Source organism: Aotus nancymaae, unplaced genomic scaffold, assembly GCF_030222135.1.
Source record: "Aotus nancymaae isolate 86718 unplaced genomic scaffold, 86718_ANA_hifiasm-v0.15.2.pri h1tg000002l, whole genome shotgun sequence".
Lineage (NCBI taxonomy): Eukaryota > Metazoa > Chordata > Mammalia > Primates > Aotidae > Aotus > Aotus nancymaae.
Window position 1 is genome coordinate 39,382,827 of NW_026988413.1, and position 21,673 is coordinate 39,404,499.

Sequence of the window (21,673 nt, forward strand, 5' to 3'; positions counted from 1 at the left end):
ACATGCTCAAATAATTCTACAGCTTCCTCTTTCTCTTATTATTGTTGATTGTTAATAAGGAAAAGATGGGGGGGTGGAACCAAAGCCAGGAAGTTGGCAACCACCAGCATGCCTGACAGTGCTGCCTCCATATGCTCACAAGGAGATCTCTGCACCTGGCCTAGCTTCTGTGCTGAGCCACAAAACAAACACAAATGCTTACTTTTTTTTCCTTTCTTGAGAACTGAGAGAATACGTACTTTTTACACAATCATATATAAAATAGGTCATAACTCTATATTATTTGCTAATAGTTTTATATATAACAGCTTTAATCCCCTAATAAGATTAAACACTAACCCATTCCTATACTTTTTCTAATTATTCTATGTTCTTATTAAAATGGCAGAGCACAGTGGCTCACGCCTATAAATCCCAGCACTTTAGGAGGCTGAGGCGGGCAGATCACCAGAGGTCAGGATCTTTGAGACCAGCCTGGCCAACATGATAAAACACCGTCTCTACTAAAAATACAAAAAATTAGCCCAGTGTGGTGGCAGGTGCCTGTAATATTGGGAGGCGGAGACAGGAGAATCGCTTGAACCCAAGAGGCAGAGGTTGCAGTAAGCCAAGATTGTGCCACTGCAATCCAGCCTGGGTAACAAGAGCAAAACTCCGTCAAAAAAAAAAAAAATATATATATATATAATGTATATATTAAATATTTATATATTATTTATATTTTATTTATATATTATATATTTTATATATAATTATATATTATAAATATATTTATATTTTATTTATGTAGGATATATAAATATATTCATATATATTTATATATTTGTATAAATATTTATATATTATATATATATATATATATATATATATATCAGGCATGATTGTGGGCACCATCTGTAATCCCAGCAACTCTGGAGGTTGAGGCAGGAGAACTGCTTAAACCCAGGAGGTGGAGGCTCCAGTGAGCTAAGATCATGCCATCTGTACTCTAGCCTGCACGAAAGAGCACTCTGTCTCAAAATAAAATAAAATAGCAGAAAAATGGAAGGTGTTCAATAGCTGACCAGCTCCTAACTTTCTAAATTGACCTGAAATTTATTCTGTCACTAGGTATGTATGGTATTACATGACTATTTAAACCAACACACCAGACCTGTCTACATCAGGGATAGGAAAATGCAATCTGCAGGCAAAATCCAGCCCACTACCTGTGTTAGTAAATACATTTTATAAACACAGCCGTGCTTGTTAGTTTATGTATTGCCTACAGCAGCTTTCATGCTACAACAGCTGAGTTAAACAGTGTACAAACTGTACAGCCTGCAAAGCTGAAAATATTTACTATCTGGCTCTCTACAGAAAAGAGTTTGCTGACCCCTGGTTTACCTTAAATAAAAGCAGTGCTTCTCTGGCATTTTCTACTAAAGTCCTTCTAATGGCAGAAGAAAATAAGAATATATTTCGGGGAGTTATGAGCCTCGCTTAAGAAGCAAAGGTTTAAATGACTGTTTGCCCCTTTACATCATTCGGGACGTCATCAGTATCCCAATGACGCTGCCATTCCTCAAAACTTTATAAAAATCATATATGTAGCCTAGCATACTTTCTTTTCAATATTCTCAACTCTGGTAAATATTAGTATTTCAAATGTAGATTTTTACTTTTAGTAACATACAAAATTTGAATAGCCCAAACTAGTACCAGCATTAAGTAGCCAAATTGGGTATTTCTAGGTTTAATCATGGATAAATTATGACTGCCTATTAATGATGTGGGTATTTCTATATGACCATTGAACTGGTTCAGGTATCAAGTGTGAGGGTAAAATTTTGTGTCAACTCGTGTAGACTACAGCCCCTAGTTATTAAATCAAACAGTAAGTATTTCAGTGAAGGAATTTTGTAGATGTGATTAAAATATTCAATCAACTGACTTTAAATAAAGATTATCCTAGATAATCTGGGTGGGCCTGGTTCAATCCATTCAAAAGCCTTAACAGCAGAGCTGAAGCTTCTCTGATAAAGATACTTGACCTGTAGAAGCCGATTAAGCTTGCACACAAGAGTTCCAGTCTGCCCTTCCTGATTAACGACCCGCCCTACCCATTTCAGACTTGCCTAGCCAGCTCCCCAAATCCTGGAAGCCAACTCCTTGCTTCTCCATATCTCTCTCTCCGCCCCCACCTGCCCCTGACACCCCCACTGTGTGTGCATAGTCTACTGATTCTGTTTCTCTAGTGGAACCCTGGTATATCAAGTCTAAAATGTTTCAAAAATAATTTTAGTCATCTTTTACAATTGGCATTTTAAAGAATACCAATTCCTTGGATTAAAAATAGCTAGCTAGATATGAAACTCATTACAGTACATTCACTCCCTATTACATCTGAATTCCTCATTTCACTCTGGCAAAACATAAATTCTAAAAGAATAAAATCATGTTAAACAAAAACTACTTGAAACAATAGAGTACTAGTTTCATTTCAGGTGTCATTTAAGTCATAAAAATCATTATGTCTCACATAAACTACAGTAGTAAAAAGATGAATGAAATGATTAAAATTTCTGCTACAGGTGTGCCAAATCACACTTAAAAGAATTTCTATAAAAATTCTAAAGGAAATGATTAACACATTAAAAAAATTAATAAATTGTGGGGAGGCATTCAAAGATTTCCTGGGTCTAAAACATCAAAAAGATGAATAATTTGAGAAGCATTTAAAATTGAAGGATTCAGACCTGCTGTGCATATATTTTTATCCTGGCCTTAATGAAAATTAGTAAGAATGAGAAGAAGCTCTTAGGGCCATCTCAGGTACCTACTATGAGCTCACTAAACAGTAGCTATTACAATTTCTACATTTTAAAGTCAAAATTTTATTCTAGTCATATAACTATTGTTCTAATTAACATTTGAGGTAGTATCCTTTTACATTTTCAAGTTATGATAATTCTTTTGCCTTTATTTTGAAATAAAATAACTAATATAATTTATTTTCTCTTCCTAGAGTGAGGTCAGCTAAAAACAAGAAAGAAATTTAAAGCATCCAGGGAAGTCACCATATCCTTTTTCTCCAAGAAAATCCAGTTTTGTTTGTTTCTGTGTATCCCACAACACCTGGGTTTGACTATGTTTTTCACTTTGGATTTGGATTTCGGTGTGATATACACAGTTCCAAACACTCAATGGATATAAAACTCAGTGACATAATTAAGGGTGGTATTAAAATATGCATAATAGGATTCCTCCACACAAATACACTGATTATTAACATATATTCAGCCAAAATATTTAAGTACTTAAACGCAGAATGTTTAAGGCTAGAAGACTTAATTAAAAGTCTGAAATTTGGAATCTTCAAATTTACTTGCTAAAGTCATTCTAAAAATCTGAAGGGATCTTGCTCATCCACTTATCAATCCCATAAGTTTGTACATGTGAATTGAGCATATTTTTGTTGTTGTTTAAAAATCAGTACACATGTGGGAATTTAGCCTAAGGAGATAATAATAGTTATGTGCAAATATTCACCTTCAAGAATATTCAGCAAAAATATATCTATATTATTTGCAAAAGCAGAAAATAAAAACTAAATATACAACAAGAAAAATTGTTAAATATTAAATATCTGTAGGATAGGATAGTATGCAACTATTAAAAATCAAGTTATAAATGACATGGGAAAATGATCACTCCATTTTAGTTTAAAAAGCATATTATATAAGTGTGTATAGTTTGACATCTTTTGTTTAAAGTATATAGATTATACATTAGCTATCTGTATAGATACATAAACATATACAGTTTCTGTAACACATCACTGAAAAATGGAAGGACAAACATTCCAACAGTGCTCACTTCTGAATGGTAGAATTATGAGTGATTTCTTTTCTTCACTACAGACTTGAAATTTTCTACTATATGTGCTAGTGGTATATTTTAATCAGTGGGAGAAAAGATTTCTAAAACATGACATAAAACTAGAATCCATTAAGTAGTTTACCTTTGGAGGACAGAATTACCTGGAACTTTTATGTTACAGTTTTTACATTCACTCTAGTCTTAAATATTTTTACACACACTTGTTTTATTTTGGTAACAAATAAAAGCATATATAGCTTTAAAAACAACCAATACATGCTGTTTTCTAAAGCAAAAATTTAGGGAAATTTTTAAAAGAATATTTCAATTTTATTTTAGTTAAAACAAGATATTTAAGAATAAGTTGACAGAATAATAGCAGCAACAACATCAAGAACAAAATCCTTCTATCTTAAAAAGTTTTTCCAGAAGAACCAATGAGAAAAAGTATTTATATGTTTAATGTAATCTGAATTCTAGTTTTAGAAAGATGGTACATGAACATGAAACAATTTTTACTGTTTGCTACAATCACAAAATCCTGTATGAAATTGTAGTTGTCGCTCAGTATTCATGGAGGACAGGTTCTAGGAATCCCCTCACTCTGTGGACCCCAAAAGCAGAGGACGCTCAAATCCATTACATAAAATGTTACAGTATTTGCATATAACTTATGCATATCCTCCTGTATAATTTAAACCATATCTAGATTACATATAATACCTAATACAATGTAAATGCTACATAAATAGTTGTTTTACTGTATTGTTAAGGTAATAATGAGTAAAAAACAAATGCTGCAGATGCTTAGTACAGACGCAACCATGCATTTTTTTTCAGAATATTATTTTCAATACACCAATGATTGAATCTGCAGATGTGGAGCCTGCAGATACAGAGGGTGGACGGCATTTGTTTCAGTGCATTTATTACTAAATATGAATAACACACAGATTTATTCAAGAACTTAAAAGAGAATGAGAGCCACTTAGGAAGACAGCAACTCTGATTTACTATGAGCAGAATGCACCCAAGCACTATCCTCAATGGGTCAGTGTCACAGTGAGCTGGTGTTATAACTTAATTGCTGAGTTACAGCTAATTATAAGGCAAATGAAACACTAAAAGAGAATTCACCCCAACCAATTAACTAACAGAGTCGTTATTAATTGTACTGGAATGTCCTACATATGCTAATTCAATCTTTATCACCCATAAAGACATCCATACAACCATGACTCATTTTGTTCTATCCTTTTTCAAGCTTTATAATGATAGAAATGGCCCTGATGCAGAGCATCTATCTTGCTACCACGTAGCTGACATTCAGCTGTGTTCAGCTGTGTCCAGCTGGACATAAATTTCTATGCCTCACTCTGAGTTTTAAGCAGTTACTTAAAATTGCATGATTACTGCATAGTAACAAATTGATAATAGCATAATAATTACATTAGAAAGAATGAAAGTAACATGTTAACTTGGATTCACAATGCTTACATTATAATCCAATAAATGTGATTAATCTGTTTCACCAGATGGAAGGATTAATTAGCAATTAATCAGCAATGCTCCTAAAACTAAGGTTGTAAAACTACAATTACAGTTTTTGAAATCTTTGCTTTTCTATTCTACTGTTAAATTGTTTAAATGCCCAGCTGCACTTTCTCAACATCAAGGAGTTACAAGCTATGCTTTGGATTTAGTGCCAGCTGTATAAAACTACTACATGAACATGGCTGCAACTATGAGTTTTTCTCTCTGTCCTTCAGTCCATTCTAGCCACAAGGAACCCTATTTCCTAGAAAAGATCTAGGGGTCAGATTTGCTTTCTCAGGCTAATAGCTTAATGTCTCTGGGTCAATTTTTCTTATCTATAAATTGAGAGATTTGGACTACAAGGCTCTTTTCACCTCTAAGACAAATGACAAATGTAGCATAGCATTTAAGCAAAAAATCCAAAAACTTTTGCAATTCACATCACAAAGGGCTAATCTCACTAATAAATAAGAGTTCTTAAAAATCAATATTGCATTCCAGCCTAAGTGACAGTGCAAGACCCTGAATCAAAAAAAAAAGAGAGAAACCATATCTCTTTCACAACAGAACTGAAATCCACAGATTACATTGGCAAAATTCCAAAAATTTGATAACATATGCATTTTTTCAGGTTTGCTTAAAATGAGGCAAACCTACATGCTGCCTATAATAACTATTATTACTACTACTAAATATTACCCATTCTAAACAGTTATACTCCATGAAATTCTCATCTGGAGCTATTATGACTTGCATTATAACACCTATTTAACACAATGTCTGCAGCAGCATAAAAGCAGAGTTACTGGATTCCTAAACGTAACTCTTTCTCTGGTTCAAGGACAGTCCTTTAAGATCTCGAATAAGTTTGTGTGTTAGCCATACCTTGTCAGAGATGTGTTATGTTATACTTCCACCTTCTTCTAAGTGATGTTACAGAAAATAAAACAATATTTATAAATCACTCAGAATTCCTAATGATGTCTAGGCAGAAAAGTGCATGTCCATGGTGAAGCCCCAAGTGGCTTAACTTCAGAAACACAGCTTGATGACGTAACTTCAGAGACGAATCTGGCTGGAGACAGCCAGACATCAGGGGAAGATTACCTACCTCCTGTTCCCTTTTCTGCTCCCCTTCCACTGAGAGCCACTTTCATCGTCAATAAAAATTCCCTTAATTTACCAGCCAATTCATTTGTGCAACCTCGTTTCTCCTGGATGCCAGACAATAGCTCAGGAGCCATGAGTGCAGATAAAAGAGGCTGTCACACTGGCCCTTTGCCCTTACTGGCAGAGAACAGCCACCTTAGGCAAAAGGGTGGAGGGCCCTCTGAGCTGTTAACACTTAAGCCATCCATGTACAGCAGAGCTAAAAGAGCACTGCAACATGCCTCCTGGGACTTCAGGAGTCACAGGCACCCCACCTGGATGCTGCTGCAGGGCCTGCACAGAGTTTGATCCTGCCAGTGTCCAAAATGCTCGCTCCAGCTCCTGTACCCACTCACCTGCATGCTCCCTTCCACAAGGGGTGGAATGCAGTGGGTCCAAGTGAGTGGAGTTTGATCTTGCCAGTGCCCAAGTGGCCAGCTGATTCTAGTGCTCATGTACTCCAGTTCCCACCTTATTTGCAAACACACTCCCTCCAACAAGATGTTGAGAGCAGTGGGCTGAATAAACAAGGCATCCCTGTCGAGAGTCCCATGGAAGAGTCAAGGAAACATCCTACCACACTAATAAGAAATACTAAGAAGTTTTGGGTGTATGTGTATACATACACATATACTGGATTGGCTAATTTGTAAATTGGTATCCTGATCAGCTAAATCCCAAATTGATAATATGGAAATGAAAAATCTACTTTCAGTTTCACCACAGATTTATCAAGATACTTTCTGTACCTTTGTTTTATAATCTATTTTTTAAATTGTTACTGAAACACCAGAGGTTTGGCCTAGGTCCCGCTGCTTGCCACACAGAAGCCAATCATTAGGATGGCAAGTATTGCCAAGGAAGATGGCTTTAATCAGGTGCTGTAGCTGAGGAGATAGGAGCTCAATCTCAAATCCATCTCCCTTACTGACTAAAACCAGGGGTTTATATAGCAGGCAAGTAATGTAACAATGTATAAGAAAACAGGAAGTTGGGAGGGGCAAAGAAGCAAACATGGTAAATAAGGGAATCTCTTGGCATATGATGCAGTGATCTGGTTTCAGTTCTTTGATACTTTTTGTGAGAGGCCTAAAGTTCGTTCCTTGAGGAAGAAACTCAGAGAAATTCAAATATAAGTTTCAACCTTTTTAATGCCATAAGGGTCCATTTCTATGTTTATCAAAAAGAACAGTCTATGGGACAATTGGGCTGTTTTTAAAACAAGATATCTTGACATTCTCTCATTTCTAAGGAAGATTAGGATAAATTATTGAGTTATAGGAATCCCCTGCAATTTATGAAGCAACTGTTCTAGAAAACCCTAAAGGCAGAGAGATGAGAGGATATATGTTCTTCTCCAGCTCCCTTTTTTCACACTGGTTCAGGCCTCACACAGACAGGCCTGGGAGCAGGAAATAGTACCCTGTGGAGGAGAGCAAAGAAACACATCTTTCCTTCTCTTACTTCTTCCCAACATCCAGAGGCGTGGACAGCAGGAAAACAATGGGCTATGCTGAAAGGCTGAACTTCTTAGTCTTCCAGTTAGTCCAAATATCTTAATTTGGGAGCAAAGTAATGTGTAGCCCCTACATGATCTAGCTCTACCTCCTATTCTAATCCTTCTCTACCTACCTCCACTCCTTTATTTCTATAGGTACAACTTCTACCATGGAACAAAGTAAAAATTGTCACTATGTTGAGTTCAATGGCATATAATATATATTTAAAATAAGAAAAAATAAACCTTTGAACTATCAGTGCTTATATACTTAGGTAACATTAAGGATATTGGTCAATAGTATAAATTTTCATGACTAGGATATATTCTAATAGATTTACAGTATGTTTTAGAGTAATTACTTTCATCTTTATTCCTCACAAAAAATCCTTAGGAAGGGATAAAAAGTATCCTCACCATATTAGCATACCACTGGTATCACTTATATCACCAAAAGATAATTTTTAAATATTCAGTTACTTGGATTTAAGCTAGAAAGGATGAACTGCACTCAAAATTACTAAATTCACCCACTAATCCAAATTGTGATAGCATCACATAGTTCAGCTGCAATACTAATTTAATTTGAAATCATTCTACAAGATTGTATATCTGAACCAAAAAGAGTACAAATAAAAAAAAGGGCATTATTCACCATAGCATCACTACTTACTGGCAAACAGTCAACTACAGCTCAATGTCTTAAGAGAAGCCAATCACATCTAACTGTGCAGGGGTTCTAAATAGAACACCATTGTTTATGTTGTGGAGTGCTGGTTTCCTTAACTTTACCTGATAGAATTACAAAGATTTAGGACGTTTAATCTCTCAAAATCTTATTAAAACAAATCCTATTACTCTGCCTCATTATTTGAAGTCACAGTGTATCTAATGACTTTTCTTCTTCATGTACTAATCAGGCCTGGCCACCCACAGATATTTGTAAATTGCATTATTTCCTTTCTAACTAGCTCACAGTGTGTGGGATAAGGGTGGTCGCCATAAACAGTTTTAGTGTGATTTACTTTGCCTAACTGCCAAAGCAGTGTCTATGAGGAGGGAAAGACCACCTCTCTAAACAAGATAGCAGATTGTTTTCATTTTTTTGTTTTCTGTTTTTGAGACAGGGTCTCACTCTGTTGCCCAGGCTGGAGTGCATTGTCACCATCTCCGCTCAGTACAATCTCCACCTCTCAGGTGCAAGTGATTCTTCCGCTTTAACCTCCCAAGTAGCTGGAAGTGTGCACCACTACACCTGGATAATTTTTCTATCTTTAATAGAGACAGGGTTTCACCACGTTGGCCAGGCTGGTCTTCAACTCCTGGCCTCAAGTGATCCACCCACCTTGGCCTCCCAAAGTTCTGGGATTACCATGCCCAGCCTAGATTAATTATATATAGGAAATCATATAACAATATCTACTTTCTATATCATTAGAGCACAAACATATAGAACAGCCAGTTTAAAGTAACTAGTGTAATTTTTTTTCTTAATTTCAAAAGGATTGAGTTCAAAACTCAAATTCAATGATCTGCTGATACGAATTTTAACTATTATTTTTTCCACAGTGCTTATAACAATACTTTAAGAAATGTTCAATGTTCCATGAGACCAATATCCACACGAGATGAAAAGAAGAGTCTAAGGTTAGTTCCTGACAGATTCCTGGAAGCTGAGAAAGTATGTATTTTATTTGTGTATTTGCTTAACAAACATTTATAGGGCTAATGATAGGCCAGATACTTTTCCACAGATTTTAAAAATATTATTATTACTCAGTTCTCATAACTACCCTCTGAGATATGCACTACTATTGTCCCCCTTTTACAGATGGGGAACAGGTATAGAGAAGTTAAGGACTTACTCAGAGTCATACAAGTAGTCAGTGTTCTGTAGAAGCAAGATTTAAAACCACGTAGTTTGGATCCAAAGTTTGTGCCCCTAACAACTCACACTGCCCTCCACAATAAGCTGCCTCTTTTCAGGAGTACCAGAGACATGTTGTCATTTTAGGCAGTTACTGTTCAATAATTGTGGACTTTCCTTGGGATAGGTGAATGAAAACAAAAGGCAAACAAAGTATACCTGTCCCTGTAAAGTATGTCTAAGGTGTTTATATCATTCATCTGAACAAAGTTCTACATTACCACATACCAAAGTTCCTTTCACTACCATGTTATGTAATATACTATGATTTGAATTTTCCTTAATATATCATGGATGATTTTTTATTTCTAAATCTATCTCATTCATTTAATACTCTACAGTATTAGATTGTATGGAGCCCTACAGATATGGTTAAACAGTCTATGAATTTCTTCCAGTTGTTATTACTGATTTTCTTCTGCCCTTTTTTACAGGTCTTATTCTAGTAACTGCTTAATATCCCACCTGTCAGTCTTATTCTTCAAAGACTGAAGCCCAGCCTCAATGCTTCTTGTCTGGTGCCAGCACAGCTTGCCTGGACTTCTGAAAATTGCAAGCCCTTGCTCCTTGCTGGTCACTATGCTTCCCCTTTCTTTGTTGACACTTTCTCTTGCATGGTTTACCAGGCGCCCTTATTGCCCCTCATGCTTGTGTGCCACTTTGGACTTTAGACTTCATCTGGCACACTTAGCTCCCTTCATCCACACCTGAAGCCGGACAAGCTGAAGTGACTGCGTCACTTTCTCAATTCTGGCTCCTGCCCACCAGCCTTGCTCTGCTAGGAGGAATTAGCTCTGCCTGGCCAGAATCCAAGAAGTGACAAATCAAACTTGCTCAATAGGTGGTAATTAAACTTCTGGCTCTAAAGCCCAGAATAGCTTGTCAATGGGATTGCACAGTGGCTCCCTGACACTAAGCAAGGATGTAGTTTTACATCTAGTTTTAAATCATAAACTCTAACAGGATTCTCAGAGAAGACAGTAAAGAGTAAGGCCAAAAAAAGTTGTTTTAAGAGGAAAATGGCTATAAGTACAAAAGATAATCTGGGGAAGACCTGGCATTTCTGAAATCAAAACATCTGTTACTAAGTGGATCATGATGCTTAGTTTCTAGGTGAGCTGAATGCAAATACTAACTGAACAATGATGTAGGTCATTGTCAAATCTAATCTACTTCTTGATTTTTTTTTTTCATCAGTCTAGAATCTTTAAGTAAGCCGTTCAGAAGATGTGATACTAAAGAATGATACCAACTGAGGAACAGAGAGGAAGGACTGAGGATGACTTCAGAAAAAGGCTGCAAGCATGAAAAATGTTGATCTCACTCACTGATCTATGCTGTATTTAAGAATGTACTAATACAAATATGCTTTTTCTCCCTACATCCAATCCCTATTACTACACCAAATACTTGTTCCTCTAGGAAATGTGCAGTTGAAAAAAATTCCCCCATTAAATGAGAATTATTCAGCTTTAAAAATAGGAGGCTGTTGAATTAATCATTTGAGTATATTAAATAAACTGTAGAAGAGTATTATCCTCCTGGAAACCTCTTATCCCTCACTCTCATACCACAAGGGATTGCCAGTTGGGTCTAACGACCAGTAATATCCACAGCTATATGTAATCAGAAGAGTTTCTGGTTTCTCTAATGTGGAAAATAAATTGCTGCCAAGGCAAACCAAATAGCATAGAGTTTTGTATGATTTGCCTCTAATGCTTCTGACAGGCCAAACACGCTAACTAACGGCATCTGAAGAACAAGTTATTTCATGCAGCTTCCCCAGTGATAACTTTTTAAACACCTTGTTACAGACGTTTATCCAAGGGTGTAACTGAGTTACTGCACTCCTCAGCCCTAAGCCACCTTGTCGATTTACCCCAGTGTGCCATACAATTACTGCTTTCTGTACATGCCATGATGTGGACAAGTTCGCAAAGGCCTGAATTAATCTTTATCAAAGGCCTTACTCTGGCATATCCCATATTTTCATATGGTGTCTTTGAAGAATAAAAACATATTTGAACTGGAAAGACCTCAGACCACTTTTTCCCAAACGGGATTCCTTCAAGTGTAAGTTCCATAGGATATTAAGAGATATTAAATTAATTGGGAGAAGAAATTTGACAAAACTGGGTTAAAGTTTAAAAGATTTTTTTTAAGCGCAGGATGTCTAAGACATTTGGATATACTGAATGCAATGTCATTCTCTAGGAGGAAGGTGTAATACAAATTTATATTTATTTAAAGATGGAGCTTTTAGAATATAGTTTTTAAATTGTGGTAAAATGCATATAAAATGCATATAACATAAAATTTACTATCTTAATCATTTTTAAGTGTACAAATTAATAGCGTTAAATATGCTCACATTGTTGTACAACCAATCTCCAGAACTTTCTCATCTTGCAAAACTGAAACTTTATACCCTTTAAACCACAACTCTCCATCTTCCCCTCCTCCCATTCCCTGACAACCACACTTAGAATATCTCTTGCAGGTAATCATTCAAAAACCTTACTTTGGAAAATGGTGCTTTATATCTTACGGTTCATCCCCTCATTTTACAGATGAGACACAGGCCTGAAGATGTTAATAATTTGTATAACATCACAAGTTAATAGTGAACCAGATCTAGAACTCACTGGACTTTCAGTCTGGCCTCTTTTCATAACAGTAAGAGTAGAAATCTGAAACAAGCTGCTAATTAACCAAATTCTACCACCAAATGTCCCGAAAGTTCTTTGTACCTATCAGTTCCATTTCAAAGAAAGGACTAAAAGAATTTTCCCTAAAGCCATGCTAAGTCCATGATTCTCCAAAGCAGGTACACAAAACATCAAGAAGCCCCAATTTAAATATGCCATGCCTTTCTAAAGCATCAATTTCACTTGGTGATTAGAAAATTAACTATTTTATATTAAAGTAATCATGGATATATTGCAGGGTAAAGTGCAAAATCAACCTAATTTAAAAGGACTTCAAAGGTAAAGTGTTTCAGCAGTAAGCTGCTTTTGCCTGTGGTCCAGCTGCCAAGGACATCCATTCCCATCTCTGTCTCTAGGGCTTTTGAGAAGCGCTGAACTGAAGGGAAAAGCCTAAATTACACAGTAGGACCTGGGGCAAAGCTCAAGAGGGGCACTCTGGTAACCCATACACCAAACTGTGCTTCCACACGCACCTGGTGAGTTCATATCAGTTACTAAAGCTCTTAAGTACTTGTCTCTCCATGAGCACCCAAAGTCTCCACAGAAGTAACAAGTTAGGGGGATCTTACAGTTAATAATCAACCAAAGGAAAACAAAAATGAGTGCTATTGTCTCTTGCTAGACATCAAGTTTATGATGTAATGGGACAATTGACAGCACAGAAGAAAAACTGAATTATATATCAAGCTCCTATTTGAAATGTCCATTGGAAGATGGCATTTAAATTCCAGTATTTACTTCCTCTTTCTGCAAAATCTACATCCAGAAAACTTAAAAGTTATACTGTATGCCCATTTAAATTCATTGTGCAATGTACTTATTAAAATTTGATTATATCTAATCATACTATAATAAAAAGTAGAAAAATACTTCCCCGTCTTCTAAAAATTGTCCAAACAGGCAAGCCACAATCTTTTAAAAATAATTCTGCAAAGGGAGGAAGGATATATTTGCCTTTTAGATCATTAAGTTTTAAATTTTCATCTACAGGCTACTGTCAATATTCTAAGCTTTAGAAATTACCAGCAGATTTTCACATACAAAATGTATAGTGATAATATCCTTTCCTTCATTTTAGCTGTGCTGAAGCAGCTGGCTTGAAGCAGCTGGCAATCCGAGAGCAAAACCCAGCAGAATGAAGCCAAGCACCTCCTTGACTACTGTCACGTGCCAGTGCAAGATCTGCTTTGGTTCCACTTGGCATTTCCTTTTAACCTGCCTCAAAAGATCCCTTCTCAGAATATCTGCATCAGTATGTTAATCCTGGCACTGGGTTCTGGGTATTCATTCTTTCCCCAGCTGCTCTCTGTTTCACACCGTCTAAAATCATGGCTCCCCACGACAAAATGAAAGGCAAAACGGCATATTAATTAAATACACAGAGAATGAGTGCCATGTATGGTAAGAGGCGAGTGCCATGTATGGTAAGAGGCATGTGCCATGAATATTAATATAACCCAAGCAATTATAATCATTTGAATCTACTTCCTGTGATAAAAGCCTATACAATGAGAGCTGGCATACCACGTTTTGTGGAGCTGGCACTCCATAAAAAAGGATGCAGTTAACCTTGGTGAAGGTTAGGAAGCTCTGTTTTAGTTGCTAAGAGGAGGCCTTCATTTCTCTAATAGCATAAGGAACAAATCTGGATTCTCAACTCCTCAAGATAGCCAGTTACTTTCAGGAGTACTGCTCAATTATAAAAATAAATTTGAATTACATTAATTGAAGATGTGTAACATATTGCAGATAGGTGGTAGCGAAGTAGAAAATATAGGATGAAACAGTTTGTGAGAAAGTTTAAGTCATTCTTAGCCATTGCTGGTTAATTTGTAAACAAATTACTCTGCACTTCAGTAAGTGAGATAATATAATAGTAACAAAAACAGCTTAGTTAGATCAGAGCCACTATCTACCCTGAGACAAAAAGGAAATGCTTCTTATAAAAGGAAATAATAATAAAAAAGAATTCATTATTTTTGAAATATGCATTTATAATAGAAATAGTAATTTACCAAAATGAGACCAAGTATCTTAAACTGTGAATCCTACAATAACATATGATGTTGCCCTTTACTATTTATAGCATAAATGAGGTTTCCAGAGGCCTAAATTATCAGACTTGCCAAATCTTTCCATGTAGATCTAAAAGTAAAAAGAAAAAGAAAGAAACTAACAAACACTAATATGTAAGCATTAAATAGAAAATAAAGCAGCTTTGACAGCTTCATGAAATTTCTCCATAGGCTATATACCTGCTCATCCAACACCATGTCAACAAATATCCACTGGATGTGGAATGAAATGTCACTGTATAGAATTTAAGGGAAATTAAGGAAAGCATCCTTGCTAATGAAGTTGAGACAAAGCACTATACCTAGATTGCCTGTTTTGGGTATGACAAAGAATGTGTATGTCTTTGACCAAACTTTAGTCAGGCTCCTCAAAATCCTCTTCCCAAATAGGTCTCAACTTTTAAACTTTGTGTCCATCTTTGCATCATTCAATTAAAAGAATCTTTTAGCCACAATCTCCCACCCTTCTGGTCACCCTCAATATCTGACCAAATTCCCCAACCCTCCCCCAGGAGATATCTAATCACTCTGGCCCACTTTCAGCCAGAATCTTGTTAGGTCATTTTATCTTCTCAGTAATTTTCAATCCTCTGACACACACATACTCACTGCTCCCTGGCTATAAAGCCCCCATTTTGGCTGGGTGCGGTGGCTCATGCCTGTAATCCCAGCACTTTGGGAGGCCAAGGCGGGCAGATCACAAGGTCAAGAGATCAAGACCATCCTGGTCAACTTGGTGAAACCCCGTCTCTACTAAAAATACAAAAATTAGCTGGGCATGGTAGTGCACACCTGTAGTCTCAGCTACTTGGGAGGCTGAGGCAGAAGAATCACTTGAAATCGGGAGGCAGAGGTTACAGTGAGCTGAAATTGTGCCACTGCACTCCAGCCTGGAGACAGAGTGAGCCTCCATCTTAAAAAAAAACATAAAAAAAAAAACAACTTTTCCTTGTTGTATTCAGCATTGAGCTCAGTTCTATACTGGGGTCTCTTTTCCCCTCCTGCAACAGTCCAGAATACAATCTGCTTTTACTGCTTTAAATATTGTCAAGTTCTGGTTTTCTTAGTCATTGTGCAACTTTGGAAAACAGGTTGGCAGTTCCTCAAAATGTATAATAGAGTTATCACATGATCCAGCAATTCTGCTACTACATATACACTCATGAGAATTGAAAATACATGTTCATGCAAAAACTTGTAAAAAAAATGTTCTTAGAATTATTGTTCATAAAGCCAAAAAGTAGAAACAACCCAAATGTTCATCAAGTAAAGAATGGATAAATAAAATATGGCATATCTATATAATAAAATAATAAAAATAAATAATAATGGAGCACTGATACATGTTACAAAATGGATGGACCTTGAAAACATTAGGCTAAATGAAAGAAGCCATTCACAAAAGGCCAAATGTTACATACTTCCATTTATATAAAATTTCTAGACTAAGCAAATCCACAGAGACAGAAAGTAGATTAGTGGTTTCCAGAGAATGGTAGGAGTGAGGAGTGGAAAGTAACTGCTAATGGGTGTAGAGTTTCTTTCTGGGGTGATGAAAATACCCTAAACTTAGATAGTGATGACGGTTGCACAACTGTGTGAACATACTAAAAACCACTGAATCTCACTTTCTTTCGAGATGGGAATCTCATCACACAGGCTGGAGTGCAGTGGTGTGATCTTGGCTCACTGCAACCTCGACCTCCTGGGTTCAAGAAATTCTCCTGCCTCAGCCTCCCGAGTAGTTGGGACTGCATGCAGGCGCACACCACCATGCCCAGCTAATTTTTGTATTGTTTAGTAGAAACGGGGTTTCACCATATTGGCCAGGCCAGTCTCCAACTACTGACCTCGTGATCCACCCACCTCAGCCTCCCAAAGTGCTAGGATTATAGGCGTGAGCCACTGCCCCCAGCCTGAATCTCACATTTTTCTTTTTTTGAGATGGAGTTTCGCTCTTGTTGCCCAGGCTGAAGTGCAATGGCACAATTTCAGCTCACTGCAACCTCCAGGTTCAAGAGATTCTCCTGCCTTAGCCTCCTGAGTAGCTGGGATTACAGGTATGCACTACCACGCCCAGCTAATTTTGTATGTTTAGCAGAGATGGGGTTTCTCCATGTTGGTCAGGCTGGTCTCAAACTCCTGACCTCAGGTAATCTGCCCGCCTCAGCCTTCCAAAGTTCTGGGATTACAGGCATGGTGAGCCACTGTGCCTAGCCAAATCTCACATTTTTAAAAGGGCAGATATTACTGTATATGAATTACATTTCAATAAAACTATATTTAAAAAAAAAGTCATTGCTACAGGTTCATTTGTTCAATACCTATTTTTTGAGGGCCAACTAAGTGCCAGGCACTGGAGCTATAACAATACATAGACACGGTCTCTGCCTTCTTATAGTTTATTGTTTTTTGGAGGAAACCTGGGTTTAAATCGTGGCTCAACACTTGTGGGAATCTGGGAAAGTATTTTACTTCTTCATCTACAAATAGGGTTTAAAGACAGGCGATTGGCATACTGGAAGGACTTGCTAAATGTTATTATCACTAAATGAGTATAAAGGCAAATTATAAATGTGAGGAGAGGGGAAAAAAAAACATGAATAAATCAGGGGGACTTAGTTTAGGAGGTAGGAGAAGGTATTTCTTCAGGAAATGACATCTGGGCTGAAATCGGAAGGATCAGTTGGAAGGAGTCGGAAAGGAACTTGAAACCTGCAGACAAAGGAAAGTGTAAGTACAAAGGTTCCAAGGCAAGGAAGAATTTAAGATATTTCAGGAACCATGGTCAGATGATGCCAAGCAAGTGAGGGAGAGGTAAGCAGGAGTCAGAACGTGCTGGGTCTTGAAGACCAAAATAAGTACTTTGGATTTTATTCTAAGTACAATGGAAAATCACTGACAGTTTTTGAACAGAAGGACGGCATGATTCAAATTACATTTCAAAAAGATGACTGGCTGCTGAGAGGTGAAGAGCATAGTACAGTCAGAAGGCCACTGCTGTGCTCTAAAGGAAAGATAATCATGACTTGGACTATGCTATCATAGAGATTCTAATAGCCTTCACAGATACACAGAAATAAAAAACAAGGACTTGAGGCAGAATTCCCCCCATTCTGCTCTATATATGCAGCCTCCACTGGATAGAATACAAAAGGAATAGTGAATTGGTATAAAGAAAGTGTACCATAAAAGATGTTAACCAAAAAGTCCTCAAAATTCCTAGTTTTATTCCCAACTTGCTATGGAATTGTGGTAAATGATTCCTCACTGATCCTCAGTTCTTTATCAGTATAATTAGAATAATAGCTTTTCCTCAAAGGTTACTCTAAGACTTAACTGTCTAAATATATATGAAAGTGACTGCAGAGTTGCAGGTAGTATGCTTATAAGTGTTAGTCAATTTAAGGAATACACCCAAAGGAAAACAAGATACACAATGAGATTAGTCATATTTCCCCCTTTAAGGTCAAAGATGTGTTTTGTTTTGTTTTAATGAGGATAAATTAAGCTTTTTCTATATACGATGGCCTGTAGAGAACACAACAGGGATCCATCTTCTACCGTTCCACAGCATGCACTTGCTAAGAAACTCTTAAAATTTTTGCAGGTGAAGGTCCTCTCCCATAGACACATCTCTGGGAAGCAAACAGTATTAAGAGAAAGCTTTTCCTTAAAGAAGCCCAGACCAGGGAATGTAGAGACCTGAAGAAGAACAGTGTACATTTGCTATAAAACAGCTTTATGAAGCAACTAATAAGAGAATTGATTTTAAGAGATATTTTGGCAAAGTTCTTGACAAAATTATCTGTATTATAGCATTAAAATTTGACCAAAATAAATAAATTACAGCCAAATTTCACCTGCAAACCACAACACTTTGGTCTTGCTGCTGGTGAAGACACCACTATACACATTATAGTCACCATTTCTCTGAAGCATGTTTGTAATAAGGGTACACTTGGGAACTTTTCTCAAGTTAATTAAACAGTTGTGAAAAAAGCAAATTCTTTTGAGACTTTTCTGGAAGCCCCTGACAGAAGCCTATAGGGAAGTAGTTTTTTAATTACCTTGATATTTCATTAAGGTTTTTCTGACTTTTTATAATAATTACATCACATTTATTAAATTTTTTCTAAGAAAGTATTAACTAGAAGAAAGGCAAAAGAATATATGTTTATTTACTAATATGTTAAGTAGGATAATGTAAAAGAAAAAAAAAACTTGCCCATGTATATTGTCCCATAAATTTTAATCTTTTATCTTCAACAGAAAAAGGTAGTAGTTTTTTCTTGTTGAATAAAATGCCATATTAAAAAAAAAAAACCAAAGATAACAAAATAGAAAATGCCTTTAAATAAATTGCTATATTATGTTGCTGTAGCTATTATTTAATTACTGAAGAAATATGAGGAAATCTAATTATTTCCCTAAATAGAAATTTAATGTTCTGAAAATTACTGTGCTTCAAATCTTATACAAGAACACTGATACACATGAGTATAAATAATATCTGTTGGTAATTGCTATAAATGGCACATATCGGTATTAAATTTCATCCCCTGGATGTAGTATCAAAGGTATTTTCCAAGTTAGTGTATGTTTTTAAAAATTCAGCTTCCTTTAAAGAAGCAAATAAACTATGCTTCTACAGGAAGAGATACAGAACTGAAAAAGCAGCAAATGGAATTTTATTTTGAGATGGGGTCTTGCTCTATCACACAGGCTGGAGTGCAGCAGCCCAATCTCAGCTCATTGCAGCCTCACCCTCTCAGGCTCAGATAATCCTCCCTCTTCAGCTTCTCAGGGAGTTGGCACTACAGGCGCACATCACCATGCCCAGCTAATTTCTGTATTTTTACAAATACAAAACTGGTCTTGAACTCCTGGGCTCAAGTCATCTGCCCATCTCAGCCTCCCAAAGTGCTAGGATTATAGGTGTGAGCCACTGTGCCTGGTCCTGAAATATTTTACACAAACATAAATGTAAAAATCTTTCTCCAGGTCCTATCAATTGAAAGAAACAAAAATGAACAGAGAGAAAACCTTTATCATTCCAAAAACATTTAATCTTTGTCCTGGGCTTAAAGCAAAACAAGAGTTGGGACTATATTTTATAATTCACATAAAATCATCTGTCAAATTATTTAAAAACTCTTATCACCCAGATTTCTAATTTAATTCTGTCTAGGACCTCAAAAAAGAACACAGTGAAATACAAAAACTAAAGCAAAGAAACAAGAAAGCAAACGGTATTCTATTTCCGGTTTTATCTCTGATTTTGATTATTTTTCTATCTATAGGACAATGTCCCTATGTTTAAAAAATCAATTCTTTTAAATATCATTATAGAACATCTGCAAAGGTCAAAACCAAGGGATTTCTTAACATTCTCTTTTCTACTACTTCAAAGATGTAAAAAACTAAAGGAAAGTTTCCAGCATCCTGTGCCACTGTATCTGACTATGTGGGCGGATCAAGTCACTAATAATTCTGACTAAAATGACAGAACTAACCCATTATTTTGGCACAGAATAGATAAACTGAATTGGTCACAAGGAGTGCTAGCCAAGTTCAGGATGTACCATTTTTTCATCCAGTGTTTGACATACAGAGTAGATGAACATAAACATTCACTTTTTTCCTACCAAGAATCTAAATTTAACTATGATAAAATATTGTATTAATGATTATATCTTTTGAGGAGACCTCACATACTTATTGTATCTTAGAAAATGTTAACATGTATTAAATATAATGGTCCAGGAAAGGAAAAGGAAAAAGAATAAACACGTGAACTGTACTGCTACTGCTGCTTAGCAGTCTAACAGGATAGCTCACTGAAATAAATTCCATAGACTACTATGAAAGTATGATTGAATTTCACATCACAATGAGTAAAAGATTAGTAAGCTATCACCTTTAATCAAACAATACTGACTGATCTCCATGACAGCACATGTGCTACAATTAGAATGAGCTCCCTGCTTAGGGGCTGAAAAAGTATAAGACAGAGTACCTGCTGGTAAAATTACCATCTATTATGGACTGAACTGTGTTCCTCCAAAATTCTTACGTTGAAGCCTTAGCCCCCAGTGCGATGGGATTTGGAGATGGGGCCTTTGGGAAGCAATCAGAATTAGATGAGGTCATAAGGGAGAGGTCCAAGGGACCCTCATGATAGGATTAGTGTCCTCATAAGAAGAGACCCCTGAGAGCTTGCTGCCTTCCTCTCTCTCCCTCTCCCATCTTTTCCCCCTCACCCTGTGAAGACACTACAAGAAGGTGGTCTTCTGCAAGCCAGCAAGAAAGACCTTGTACCAGAGAACCAAGTCAGCTGGCATCTTGATCTTAAACTTTCCAACCTTCATAACTGAGAAAGAAATTCCTGTTGAACCACCCAGTCCATGAAATTTTGTTATGGCAGCCTGAGCTGCTGATTCATACACCATCAAATCAGTCACACACAAGTTATCCTTTTGAATCAGGATAAACCAGAAATATAATCTGAAACTGTGCTTAGATTCTTAAGCTTTGTCCTACATATTAATTTTCCAAGTGACAACCAATATAAATATTGTTCCTTTTCTTTTTCTGGCACAGTAATGGCTACATATTTCCTTTTAGTGTCAGTATCCCTCTCTATTAACCCTCTTATATATAATCCTCCATCTTTGCTATGTCTGTGGATTCAGACCTTCCTTTAATTACTAATTCAATTTCTATTCTTCCTCTATGCCTTTATAGATGTAAAATTCAGGACCTTTAACTGGTCTTCTAAAAAGTAGAACATTTACATCTAATTTTTTCCTATTACTGAGCCTGGGATTCAGATAATTTCCATAAATGTTCTTTGGGTATCTAATTATTTTACATAATAAATAGTTTGCACCAAAATACTTGTAAAAAGCATCATAAA

At 36.4% G+C, this 21,673-nt stretch overlaps 1 protein-coding gene across 15 annotated transcripts in view; it reads right to left on the bottom strand.

Moving 5' to 3' along the window:
* ST7 (suppression of tumorigenicity 7) overlaps window positions 1-21,673 on the bottom strand; it is a 288,286-nt gene that overhangs the window by 145,362 nt on the left and 121,251 nt on the right. Inside the window, exon 1 of one of the 15 annotated variants that reach the window (XM_021673373.2) lies at window positions 6,509-6,537. The exons of the other annotated variants lie outside the window; for them this stretch is intronic. The gene's annotated coding sequence lies outside the window, so the exon portion shown is untranslated. Of the gene's footprint in view, window positions 1-6,508; window positions 6,538-21,673 lie in introns of those variants that run through there. 15 annotated transcript variants of the gene reach the window in all.